The sequence below is a fragment of the Juglans microcarpa x Juglans regia genome, chromosome 6D (assembly GCF_004785595.1).
Source record: "Juglans microcarpa x Juglans regia isolate MS1-56 chromosome 6D, Jm3101_v1.0, whole genome shotgun sequence".
Taxonomy (NCBI): domain Eukaryota; kingdom Viridiplantae; phylum Streptophyta; class Magnoliopsida; order Fagales; family Juglandaceae; genus Juglans; species Juglans microcarpa x Juglans regia.
The window spans coordinates 14,625,703-14,640,501 of NC_054604.1; positions in this window are offsets into that span (position 1 = coordinate 14,625,703).

Below are 14,799 nucleotides of genomic sequence, written 5' to 3' on the forward strand. Positions count from 1 at the left end.
GCTATGCTATTTATTGGAATATGACCTATATTGAAGTTGGAAGTATCAAGGAGCATAGAGGTAAGTAGATATGACCATGCTTCTTACACCAAGTTCTCTTTATAAAAGAATCTCTTTCTCTCTTATTGCAAATGTTCTTCTAAAGAAAAGAGTGAATGAATATAGTATGTACAAGCCCTTTCTTGATAGCTCCTGTTAAGCACCCTATCGATTATGATTGTGTGTATGTGTATAAGGTAATGCATGCACGAAGATTCTAAATCATGATATTTTCATACATGCTCTCTCAATAAACTTATTGATTATTCCTATATATAGTATAGCATGAAAATGTATCTTATTCATAAAAATGCATGTGCATCGGAGTATGAAAGATGATGAAAATGTCTTGATTGCGAAGGAAAATAAATGAATGTCTCATGCCTTATGCTCAAAGTGATTCTTTAAATGAGTTTTAAAATGTCTCTATGAACTGATGCTTTAAATGACGCAAAGAAAGTGTTTTAAAATGTCCCTATGAACTCATGCTTTAAATGACGCGAAGAAAGTGTTTTAAATGTCCATATGAACTGATATTCTATGGATGCCATGAAAGTTGATATTTAAGCTCATGCTTTTAAATGATGTTCTTCCATGAATGAACTATTAAATAAAAAGGATTGAAAAGAAAGGATAGACATGAATGAAAGAAAGAAATGACTACATGAATGAATGCCTTATCGTATGAAAATACGTAACGGCCACATGAATGAAAAGTGTACCAAATGAATGGGCAGATTGCAATGCTGGGTAAGTAGTACTGGTAGTGTACCCAGTGCTACCCCTCGACTGAAAGGGATTCCCAACTTGTGGCTATGGGCGGAATCCAAGTCCAAAAGAAGACCGCTAACTCTAACACATGGGGCGTAATAGTGTGTACTAACCAAAGAAAGTGAAGCATGAAAAGCAAGGTTACTTCTTAAAATGTTATACCTGAAAGCATAGTTATTTCTTAAAAAGTTTATGCACGAAAGTATGGCTTATTCCTCAAACTGTTTATGCTTGAAAGCATTGCCACAATTAGCAAATGTTTATGTATGCATGTTTTCAAAAGAAAAGATTATGTGATTAATAAGTTAACAGCATGGTGTACTGCTTACTGAGTATTCGACTAACTTTTGTTTTAAATGTTTTAAACGTCTAAGTAATGACAAAAAGGCTGGGGAGCAAGGCATTACTGCAGAGGGAGAGGTAGACGCTTAGTGTCTTCCCTGTTGGTTCGACTTTGCATGGATTATGGGTTATGTTTATGGATGTTGTATGTATGGTAGGGACAGTCTCTTTCTAGAACATTTATGTTTTTATGAATGTATGATGGACTCTGAGAGTCTTTTATGGATGAATGTTCGAGTATGATGTCTATCAGGTGTTCCCTTTTATTAAATCAGAAATTAAAGTACACGTGTTTCATGTTCATGCTGATTGTAACATCCCGTTCCCGGAGGTCCGGAGAGTTAACTCTTAATATCTAAAATCAACTTGAATAACACAACTATAAAATCCAGAAAATCCCATAAAATGTTAATCCATTTAATCAATCCAAATATCTAAGTTCCACCATAGGGACAATAAAAAGAATCTCAATAACATAAGTTAAAAACTCTTCAAAACTCGAAATTATCCTTAACTCATCAAATCAAAATACCCGAAAAATAAAATCAGTTCACTAACTACGACTCTCAAATAAGCACTTGTACCATCAGACACTTATTCCACTTCGATCATCACACCCTGCTAAAACTTCCTACTCTTGTTCTCGAGCTGAACCATCAAAATTATCTGAAAAATATATGAAGATAAGGGGTGAGTTATCAACAACTCAGTAAGCAGATGACATATACTAGTGTGTAAATATGAGCATTTACAGAAATCAGAATGCAGAACAAAACATTTTCATTTTCAGAGTGCGGAAGCAAAAGATGTTATCAAAATATCGGAGCGAAGATTTAGAAATAATTTCATTCAAAAATATCCTTTTGGCATAGCATAAATGATCATCATCATCATCAAAATATCATATCAGAACAGAACCCATGTATAACCCCCGTGATAGAGTTGTGCAATCTGTGGATAACCAAGCAGAACCTAAATCACTCTGTCGCCAAGGTGTGCACTCAAAACACAGTCCACTACTATAACCCATGGTAGGGCCGTATCCACTATTATAACCCATGGTTGGGCCGTATCCACTATTATTACCCGTGGTTGGGCCGTATCCACTATTGTAACCCATAGTTGGGTCGTATCCACTATTATTACCCGTGGTTGGGCTGTATCCACTATTATAACCCGTGGCAAGGCCGTACTGAACAGAACGGAAACAGAATCAAATTCAGAATTAAAGAGTCATGCCAAATGTTTTCAGAGATCACATCTTATCCAAACAGAGTACTGAACAAAATCATATTATCTTCGTAATCAAAACAGATCCAAAGCATATTTACAATATTTATGCACAAATTTTTATATTCGCTCTGATTGCATAAATCAGAAATAAAGTGTCAAAAATAAGCTCATGTCTACACCAGTCATAATGGAAAATACTCTCTTCTTAAACAGAATCTCATGAATAAGGTAGAACAAATAACTGAGGTACTTCAAATTTCTTTTCATAACCAAATATGTATATTTTTCAAAAAGTCAACCTCATCTCATTTTATTTTAATGCAAAGTCTAGCATAGGAACCCCGTTTACCTGGACTTCTTAGCTTTTTTCAGAATTTTTCTAAAAAATGTAGAACAATAATTAATCGCCACCTATAAAATAATCACATAATTCTCGTAAATTTTCAATTAATCTCATATTTCGATATTTAAACTTAAAATGCTAAAAGAACCTATTTTTAAAACCTCAAAACTTAAAATTCTCATAATACCTAAAATACCATCATTTTCTAAGACCATTAATACCCATTTAATCGAATTCGTACTGAAGAAGAAAATTCATAGAAAAAGTATTATGATAATTATAGAACTCAATAAAAATTAATATTCAAAATATCTAAAATGCCAACAATATTTTATAAATAAAAAGAATACATTGGTTACTAAAATTTTTCATAAAATAAGTCATGAAAAACTCTTCTCTTAAAAATAGGTTTACTCTCTTTAGTTAACAATATTATTAAAATAAAAATATAATATCTATTGAAATTTAAAGTAAAAATCTATTTAAATATAAACTCAACAAAACTTCTCACCCGAAAACAGTAGGGTAAAACCGAAAACTTTCCATATATATATATTAGGTTAAAACTTTACATATAAATATACATATGTATATATATATATATAATTACACCTTATGAAATAAAACTAGCGATAAACATAACTCATGAATATTAGACATGCAACAGCGGCAAGGACTCACCTAGAAGCTAAAGTGCGACGGGGCTGTCTAGAAGGACTGTGTTGGCACGGCTGAGGAACAGGAGTGCGGCGGAGATGCCGTCGAGTTGGGCTGAGCAAGAGAGAAAAAGAGAGGGAGAGGTGAGCGAGAGAGAGGGCGGAGAGAAAGGAGGGAGTAACCGAGGGAGGTACTCACCGTGAGGGGGTGCTATGGCTGAAGTGGCCTGAGGGAGTTCAGCGCCCTTTTCCATGCGGTGGCGACGGCTTGGAGTGGTTGGGGTGGTACGGCGCGGTGCAGTGCAGTGTAGTGGGTGGACCTCTGTTTCGGGTGGCTAAAAACAGAGGAAAACACAGCTGGATTTTCCGTGAGAGGGTTGGCTTGTGGTAGTGTTAACCGCGGTGGTTCGTGTGTTTTGGGCTGGGTTGTTGAAAGGAAGAGGTGGCACACGGTGGTTTTGAGCCTAGGTGGTGGCCGCTTATGGTAGAAGGATGGGCGTCGGTTTTTATGTGGAGAATGGAGTTTGGCGTTGAACTAAGAGGGTTGTGTGGTTCTGTGCAGTGGTTCAGCGACGGCACAGGGTAATTCTCAAGGGTATAAGGTGAAAGTGTATCTTTATATATGTGAGGTGAAACCCTAGAGAGACGAGAGAGATGTGTGTGTGCATGCCGTGAACGAATGCATGTGTATGCATGCCGTGGATGAGAGGCAGACCTAGGGGGGAAAAAGAAAAATAAAAACGGAAAGAAAAGAAAACAAAATTAAATCTAGTGTTTAAAATAAAAAATAAACATGTGAAGAAAATATAATAAAATAAATGAACTAAAAATAAATAAATAGATAAAAAAAAAGAGCTTGGTTGGGTCTGGGTGTTACACTGATTGCATGTTAATAAAAAAAATAAAAATAAAAAGAGAAGAAAAGGACAGGTATGTACATTGCGATCCCACCCTTCCCGGGGCGGGGTTGTGACAAAAGTGGTGACGAGCCTTCACAGATTCTTTGACTTTTCGGGAAAATATTATTTTGTCATCCTTTCAATCTTGTTAATCACATAATCCAGAATATATCATATTATATCATATCACGTGATCCATATCATGTAGGCTCATTGCCTTATTCTTATAACAAATGGTGGACACATCACGACTCCCTTATGCACCGTGTATTCTTGCTAGTTATCGCACCACCAACGATCTGTACACCGTGGTGAATACGCTTATTCATATATTCATATCATTATAACACAACAATACTTTGTCGAGTTATTTGCCTTAGTCATGGCACCCACTAGTGTTAGATGCTACCTCGCTCAGGCATCCTTTCCAAAAAAATCCATTCGAGGCACGTTGACTGTTCTTTGCCGACCTAGGAGTTACCACTCTATTCTTAAGCACTCTAGAGTGGACAAAGAAGTTCCACCAGGGTATTCCCCCGTCCTAGCATTTGGGGTCATGATAAAATATTTTAGATACTTTTCTCTCTTTCTTTTAAAAAGACCATTTACTCAAATGCATGTGACATGAGACTTAAGAAGTGTTCCTTTCAATACTAGATATGTGACATGTGAGATGCCATCCATGAACTCATAAACATAACGTATGCGAATTATGACATGATAACTTGGGACATGTGAAACATCAAAACAATTTCATGGACATGAACAAATATGTCTTGGCCGAAACATCAAAGGCATGTAACATAGAGAATTTTCACTTAAACATGTTCCATACTTGAAGCATAATAGACAATAGTTATGGCATGGATGAATCGAACATAAAATCATGGCAACATCATAGAAATCTGAAACATACAACATCACAATAGCCAAAACTTCATGATGTGTGAAACATCAACACAACTTCAAGCAAAACCAAAATATAAGCATGTGATTCATGGCATTTTCAACATAGATCCAAAACTATAACATTCTTTCATGATCTTATACAAGTCAAAGCAATATATTCAACCAAGCAAAGCATAGATTAACAATTAAAGTAGAGAATAACAACGAAAGATTTACACAAGTATATACGTATGTTAGCCAAACTAGGTTGAGTATATACTTACAAAAATCTTTCAGGAAAACAAATAGCAAGCTGTAAATGGGATGTGCAAAATTGTTAGAACAAGGGTTTCAAAAACCCTAATCCATGTGCATGAGTGTGTGTGGTTTTGAGTTGACTCTTGTTCATGGAAATTCCAAGACCATTCTGTTCTAGGGTTTTTTAGACATGAAAACCCTTCAGAATCTGTGACTCTTGGTTAGATATTGAACATGTGTATGTGGTTCATGTGGGTGGCCGAATGTGTGGAGGATCTAAGTCCTGAAAAATCTCGGTTCCCTTTCTTTTCTAAAAAAATCCTAGGTTATTTCAAGATAAAACAATCTTGAACACTTTGGAGATTCATCATCTCCTTGAGTTAGGCGTGAGTGATGTGAAGAGAAAAATAAAACATAAAAGATCCTCACCATAGCCTCCTTCTTGCTAGTGTCGTGATCCTCTCCTAAACATAGTAAGAGTAGTCTCTCTTGTTTGGTTGGAAGGAAAGTGAGAGAAATGTGAGAAATGTTCAAGTGTTGGTGTGAAGTGATTTGGAGGATTGAGAGCATAAGCAATTTCAAAAATGGCAAGGGAAGAAGAACCCTTGGGCGTGTGTCTCTCTTCCCATTTTATAGAATTCCTCTCAAGCCCTCATTGCTTGCTTGTGGTCCAATGCATGAAGGACTAGTGTAATCTCTTTTCCCCCCTCTAGCCGAATGTCTCTTCCCCTTCCACATCCTTGGATTGTCTTGGGAATGTGGAAAGATTACTTGGGCATGTGGCCCTTGGCCCTAGCCGAATGTTTTGTCCTCTATATCCCTTCTATTTCATCTAGATACAATGCATCTTAGGGTAGAAGGGTAAATCACTCTCTATGTCTCTTCATCTTCCAAAAGTGAAGCTTTGCCTATGTGACACACGGCATAGGCGTGTGCCTTGCCCTAGCCATCCATCTCCTTTCCCAATTCCCATGTGATCCTTCATCTTCTAGTACCCCTTCCCTAGGTAACTTTTCCTTTTCCAAGAATATCTTTTGTAACCCTAGGGTGACAAGTGGCGTGTGTGAGTGTGCCATTGGGTGTAGTGGCCAAAAAAGTGAGATTAGGTTGGTCATTTCATGTAGTTGTCCCTTCCTATTCCTTTTAGAAAGTCCTTGCATGTTTGGCAAGTGGGAATATCTGAAGAGAATCTCTTGGATGGGCGTGTGGTGTGGAAACCGAACCCTTCTTTTTGTCCCTTGGGCTTCCCTATACAAATCCCTCTTGGAAATCCCCTTGGTCTTCCCTAAGCGCCACTTCCTATACAAACCCATCTTGAAACTTCAAACTCATGCCAAGTGGCATGGTGTAGGCGTGTGGGTGAGTTGGCCGAAAGTCTCTTGGCCTTCTCTAGGTCATTTCCTCTTCCTTTCTTCTAGAAGTTCTTGCATGTATGACATGTGGCAACCAAGCTAGGGTTGGCGTGCATGCCTTCCCTTGGCTTCCCAAACACATTTCTCTCTCTCCCTTATCCCACTATCACATCCAGGTACATAGTATTATGCATGCATGACACATGGCACTTGTAGCAAGCCTTTTGGTCATGGGCCAAACGTTACTAGGGTTTTTGGGCTTGGGTTTCTTAAGGTGGCCGAAATGTACATGGGCTTAGATGGCATTCTCTTAGGCTTGGGTTGCTATCTACAAATACAAGACCTAAATCCAACTAGACATATTCTCATGGCCCTAAAATAATACTAAGGCAACAAAACTAAACACATATGTACTCTAATCATGTTTCAGGTTATCACAACATATATCATGTTAAATGGGACATGTTCATGCAAAAAGAATCAACACATGTCATGTAAGTGACTGAATGCTCATCATGTATCACAAAGCATTTTATGCTCAAAATAACATATATAACATGAATGTTGTGTTTACACAAAGTCATATAAACATTATCCAAGAGTAAGTTAAATGTCAACTAACAAACTTCTTTGAGTGATGAATGTGAGGTGGCTAAAACAAGAGGTATATTTTGAAGTTAGAACTTTCTAGTTTCACTAAGAATCACATATTTTTCAAGAATCATACTTTGTCTTCTATTCTTCATTTTGGTTCAAGTTACTTTCATTCATACAAGCTTTCCATGTTCCAATATTACCATGTGTCTTGCTAACCGGTCGCATGCACTTTACCAATTTCTTCACTTCATGTGATTTTAAGCCTAACTAAACAAAATCATAGATGCACACTTGTTCAATCATTTAATCTAGTACTTGTGATTAACCTCATGGATTTGGTTCGTAAACTAAACATGCCATCACATATCAACTCAAATGTATACGTCAACTACTCCCAACTTCATTTTAGCTCATACATTCTAGGTTCTAACAACCGTGTAGCTCACATTCATATCGTGGTAACAATACCTATAGATATCATGCTTGGACGAATATTATTTCCTAATTTAGTAGAATCTGAGATGATGCATGATGATCAATCCAATATTTGAAAATCTATTCATGACCATGCATCCCTTTATCTTCTCATATCAAATCTTGAATTTAAACTCCTTATGACAACAAAAATTCATGCTTAACATGTTAATTTATCAACCAACAATATTTTGAGATAGACTACTTACCAACTTGAAGCTTCCCTACAAAGTACTTGGCTATAGCTCTCTCTTTCACTCTTTTGAAACTTCTCTCTATATCACTCAAGTTCTTTTGCATTTGGTGTAGAATGAAGTAAGACATGAGGGATGCTATTTATAGATTTCATTCGGAGAAGGAAAACATTCAAGAAGCAACACATAACATGGTTCATCTGACAACTCACCCATAGGGTTACCATGGTGCATTGGCTAGGGGTTATGATGATGTTTCTCCTTTGTTTGCTCATGTGTAGCTAAGAGAATCTCGTCTGCCTAAGGATGAAGTCTTTCCGAATTTGTGGGGGTGTAGGGTGTAAGAATTTCAGAAGTTTGAACAGATTTTTATGAACAAAGCTAGATCATGATCAGATTCTCTAACTCCTTCAAAACCGTTGCCTAAAACCACTCGTTTCTCTTAGCTAGTTAAGCTTTAATTGTTTAGCAAGTGAATAAGTGATTCTTTCCTTGTGCAAGAGAGATGAGAGTGAGAGACACTTGGCTTCCTGGTGAAAGAGGTGGAAGAGAGGTGAGTGAGGTGTTGGTAGCCGAGAAGAGTCATTTGGCGTCTTCCATTCTCTCTTCAATTTTCCTTCAAGTTCTTGTGGTCAAGCAGAGGGTTATGTGTCAAGTAAGGGCTGAATGCCTTGGTGTTTCAATCTTTGCTTGGGAATCAAGGGGACGGCGTGGGAATAGATGATCATTTGTAAGCATGTTCATGATGGTACTCGGCTAGATGCTAGGTGCTATATTTTTCTCTTTTGTATGTGTGTAATGATGCAGCCAAGCTCTTCAAGCTATGTCTGATTTTCCCATCAAAGATCTTAGATAGGGTTGTTCTAACCTTAGAAGTTTTCATTCAAAGTGTACTCAAACTGATGAATTCATTCAAGAGGTACCCAATTTCATTCATTTGATGCTTAGAGTGAGGTGCACGGGTTTGACATGTTGCTAGAGGGCATGACATGAGTTGGTACTCTTTCCTTGCTTAAGGGAACGTGTGTTGAGTCTAATTTGAGAGAGTGGAGGCTTGCGGCAGTTGGAAGGAAAATAAATCAAGTTTTAGTGCCGAGTGTGTCATTCAGCCGTGAAGGGTGTTTTGGTTTCTTCTATCCTCTTGCATTCATTTCTTGACCAAATAAAATATTTGAGGGTCAAATAGAAGTCTGAATGTCTTGGAACTCTATTCTTTTGCTTGGGGACAAAGCCTATGGCCTAAAGATGGGCAGACTTGGTTTGTTTGAATGTCGTAAGGTGATAGCATACAGTTTGATATTTAGTGCACTATTCCTCTTGTGAGTGTGTAAGCGAGTGTCGCCCATTGTCCTCCTTCTAGGTCTAAATTTCTAGATTTAATTTTGGAGGTGGGGGCTATGCTTGTTTCATAAATTTTATTCAAATAGAGCTAAACAATCAATGGTATGTGTTTGAAAGGTATTCTGTTTATACTTGGTGACTAGTTGCGTGGAGTGCATGTCCTTGACATGTCCCCTATGGTTATAACATGTGTTGTTATTTATCCTTAGTCTAGATTAGCTAACACTTAATCTAATTTAAAAAGAAAGAGACTTTGTTTTCAGAAAATCATCTCACAAGAATTAGTTTGAAGTCAAATAGTCGATATATGATTTTCATGCTATTTTGTCTTAGTTTTTTCGTCTCATTATGTTATACCAAATTAGAAATTGTCCTCTTGAATTCATGGTAGAGAGTGAAACTTGGCAGCCAAGAAGTGTTGGGTGCCACGTGGTTCGGTCAAGGTACCTTTTTTATTTACCAGGTGTTGAATTCTCAAGGTAAAAGTGAGGTAAAAGTTTTCTAAACTTGTTCTCCAAGTTGGGCAACTTTGGCCCCAAATTTTGTAGGTTGGGATGGGCTTTGGATTGGGGTTTTCAAATTGGGCCTTAGTCCATTTTGTTGGTTCTAGTCTGTCACAACCCTGCCCCGAGAAGGGCGGGATCACTAAGTACATACCTGTCCCTTTTTCCTTTTTTTTTTCTTTTCTAGTAATATGCGATTGGCATGAAGATAACACACATGTACTCTAAATTTCTAATTTAATAAAGGGGAACACCTGATAGACATCCTATTCAAACATTCATCTATAAGAGACTCGCAGAGTCCATCATATGTTCATAAAAACATAACCTTTTCGTCATTACCTGGACGTTTAAAACATAAACACAAGAAGTTAATCGAATACTCAGTAAGTAGTACACCATACAGTGAACATACCAGGCATCTATTCTTTTTCTTTTGAAAACATGCATGCATAAATATTTGCTAATTTTTGACAATGCTTTCATGCATAAACAGTTTAAGGAATAAGTCATACTTTCATGCATAGACATTTTAAGAAATAACCATGTTTTTCATGTATAAACATTTTAAGAAATAACCATGCTTTTCATCTTTCACTTTCTTCGGCCGGTACACACTATTAGGCCCCGTGTGTTAGGGTTAGCGGTCTTCATTTTGACATGGATTCCACCCATGGCCACAGATTGGGAATCCCTTTCAATCAGGGGCAGCACTGGGTGCACTACCAGTACTACTTACCTGGTATTGCAATCTGCCCATTCCTTTTGTACCATTTTCATTCATATGGCCGTTGCATATTTTCATACATTAAAACATTCATTCATTCAGTCATTTCTTTCTTTCATTCATGTCAGTCCTTTTAGTCCTTTCTTTTCAGTCCTTTTCATTTAACAGTTCATTCATGGAAGAACATCATTTAAAAACATGAGTTTAAACATCATCTTTCATGGCATCCATAAAACATCAGTTCATAGGGACATTTTAACATCAGTTCATAGGGATATTTTAAAACATTTTCTTTGCGTCATTTAAAGCATCGCTTAAAGCATAAGGCATGAGACATTCCTTTCTTTTCCTTTGCAATCAAAATATTTTCATCATCTTTCTTTGTCCGATGCACATGCATTTTTATGAACAAGATACATTTTCATACTATACGACATACATGAATAATCAATAAGTTTCTTGTGAGAGCATGTATGAAAATCCCATGATTTAGAATCTACGTGCATGCATTACCTTATATACATACACACAATTCTAATCGATAGGGTGCTTAATATGGGCTATCAAGAAAGAGCTTGTACCTTGAAGTCAAACAAAAAAGGGAAGCTCCTCTCTCTAAAAACTCTCTCTAAAACTCTCTCCCTACTCTCTAAAACTTCATTCACAGATCCGGCTAGAGGGGTGGGAGCTTTAGCTCCCTTCCCCTCCCTCCCTCCCTCTCCTCTCCTCCTTCCTCCCTCCCTTCTCTTCTATGTAGTACTTTGTTTTTGTGTATTTTTAGGCGAAATAAGAGAGAATCACAGATCTGGGTCTTCCCGCCACCCACAGGCCAGCACGCGCCCTGCCATGGTGTTGCCCAGCCGCTGATCTTCAAGACCACCGAATGCGGCACCAAACGTAGCTGCAAGTAGCCCATACGCGCGGGTCGAAGTTCCAGCGTCGTTCGGCACGTGGCATTCACGCACCACCGGGAAGCCCTCTTCCAACGCCACGTGTGGCGTTTCTGGAGTCTATGAGTCCAGGATCTCCAAGGTTGACTGTCAGTTCTCTTCCCAGAGTGGCACGTGTACTGCACGTGCCATAGTAGCCTCTGTGCACTGCTTTTTCGTTGTTGTGCAGTGTTTTCTTTGTAGTTTCTTTTGTATAATGTAGTTCCTAGGTAAATAAAAATTCAAAAAAAAGTAGAGCCTTCGGACTTTGGTCCGAATGGAGTTGTGGTCACCCCTCCGCGTTGACGGGTTTTGGTGGGGTTTGGTATACCCTACCCTGCTTAGTCGGGGTATGGGGCTTTGTAACCTCTGTCGTTGACAGAGATGGTAGTTTCTCTAAGATCTAGGTCTTTAGAGATTTACCGTCTGGACTAGACCATGTCAGTCACAAAAGTGTACTGAGAAGTTACTAACGATTGTAATTGGTTTTTTTTTAAGTCAACTTTGTAAGTCCTCTCTTAATGAAGGGTAATATCCATTTTATCAAAAAAAAAAAAAAGAAAGAGCTTGTACATAATATATACATTTACACTTTCTTTAGAAGAACATTTGAAAAGAGAGAGAGATATTCTTCCATAAAGAGAACTTGGTGTAAGAAGCATAGTCATAGCTACTTACCTCTATGCTCCTCGTTACCTCCAAGTTCACAATAGGTCCTATTCCAATAAATAGCATAAGTGTGTTAATACTTGTACAATATTCTTTAGCCCTCCTTTTAAAAGAGAAAGCCACGATATTATAATGTAACGTCCCTTCTATGTTTAGCATTAACCCAAATGACGACTACTCACCTCAACTTACAAGAGAAATAACTTAAATATTAAGACATGCTAGCCGTCCATGGAAAGGCTATTATAAAAGCTTACATGAAAAGTAGTTAAGAACTCATAGGTTTCAAGCAAGGTCTCTTTAGTTCAAGCTCACTTTGGGTTATAGACATTAGAAGATAAAATTTGGAAATTCTCAACAATAGACTTTAAAATAGATTTAGGCATCTCAAGTAGGCCAAACAAGCTTAGGAAATATGCCCTTTAAATTAACTTGTGGTCCCTCATTATGAAAAAGTTAGCTTATTAATATTTTGGACTCTTGGGTTAGGTAGAATTTAACCAAACGAGGGACAACATAAATAGGCTATTTTTACATCAAGACATGGCATGACATGGACTCAGGAGTACTTGGACAACCTTACATATCCTAATATATTATGCACAATTAATCTCCTATATCTAAACCAACTATGCTATAATCTAATCACACAAGCAATATTTAATACTTTAAATAACATATTCCATTAAAATTAAACATAGCATAAAATATAGCAAGGTTACCCATTAAGCAACTTTAAAATCTGTAAACACTCAAGCTTATGCTTTACTCACTTAATACCTTTTAAAAGTAACATATAAAATTACAAGACCCAAGCAAAACCTCTAAACCGAACCTCTAGCATCCTAAAAACATATTACCAATCAACCTCGATATAAGACACATGGTACCAATATATATACACTAAAAATACACTAATAATCACCTATGATTAAACCAAATTTAATCGCAAAATAGCATTTTCGAAATATAGGAAAATACATAGCAAAATAGCCATAGTACCATTTGGTTTGGGCCAAAAACATGGCATAACACATAAAAGCTATCATTCCTCTACTCGGTTACCACCGAATTAGAACAAATATTAGAGGAAACAAAAGAAACTAGTCTAGAAACTACCACACAACAATCGATCAGCAAAGAAAATTCAAAAACCCAAATACGTGGCACGAGTTTGCTTAGCAGGGTTTCAATCAGCAAGAAATCTTGAGGATAAGAGCATTACCAGACTTGGCTTCCCTTTCAACATTCAGAAACAAGCATCAAACAAGAAGAGGAGAAAAAATCTAAAGGCCCACGGTTGCATAAATTGTCCTCCTTGAAGAAGCTTTTATTGGATCTTGAGCTTGGGAAGGGAATAAATCGGCTTGAAGAAGGAAGATGAAATCGTTCGGGCTAGAGGAAACCGAGTGGGTCTTTCGTGTGAATGAAGGGGCTTCACTTAGGGCTTGAGAAATTTTCTCTCTTGGCTTGCCTTAGAACCAACGGGTGCAAGGGAAGGAAAAGGAATTTAATAGCTTGCTTAGGAAGCCTACGGGTCCAAGGGAGAAAGGGTTCAATTGTTTTAGTCAAAACTTATCCGATAAGCTAGGGAGATGAATGGTGGAGATTGAATGTGAGGAGATATTTTCCTTACCTACCCATCCTATGGTGGAGGGAGGTTGGCCATTTCATGAATAGATAAAAATTAGAAGGCTTAAGGGAAAATATTTCAAAGTCTTAAAAATCATACTCTTGATTTATTTTAATAAATCATATTTTAAAATAGAGAATACCCATCTTAAAATAAAATAATTAAAATCTTTATTTTAAAATACATAAAAGGATATTTCACTTAAAATAATTAATAAAAATAACATGAGAGTCTACACAGTAGGATTCGGGTATTACATAGCCTTTGGGTTGCATATTGGGCCTTGGCCCATTCGGATTTGGGCCTAAATATTAGGCCTTACCTTGGGTCCATTCTAGGTTTTCTCCGCAAGAGTTAGATCCTTTAGCTTTTATGCTTAAGCCCACTTACCCTTTAGCTAAGATCGTAAAAGTATTATGGGTTTTACCCTTAAACTCATCAGGTAGTAAGTTCTTTCTTGACTTTTTCCTATGGATTAAAAGAATGTTCTTTAGAAATTCTTACCTAAAAGATGATGAAGGTTACTTAACCCATCTTAGGGCTCTAGGTGCCTCATATACTAAGTCCCTTAACATGTAGGAAAGGGTGATTTTGGAAGAGGGAGGTGCCACATGTAGGAAAGGGTGCTTTTGGTTCCCAACACAATCAAATGATGAGCTATGGGAAGAGGTCATAGGGCTACACATCACTTGGCATCCATGCATGAGCTTGATTCATGCAAGAAGCTTTTTAAGTGTCTATAAAAGGGAAGGAGCTGAAAACCTAGGACCTTTGGCCATTTAGTACATTCTCTTGAGGGTTTCGATCACCACATATTTCCTCCAAGTTTCCATCACTTTCTCATCAACCAAACACTCACCACAATATTCTCTTCTCACCCAAACATTCTTTTAAGGTTAGGCAAAGTGAGGATACTTTCAAGAAGATAAACTAAGGAGGTAAGAAGCCAAC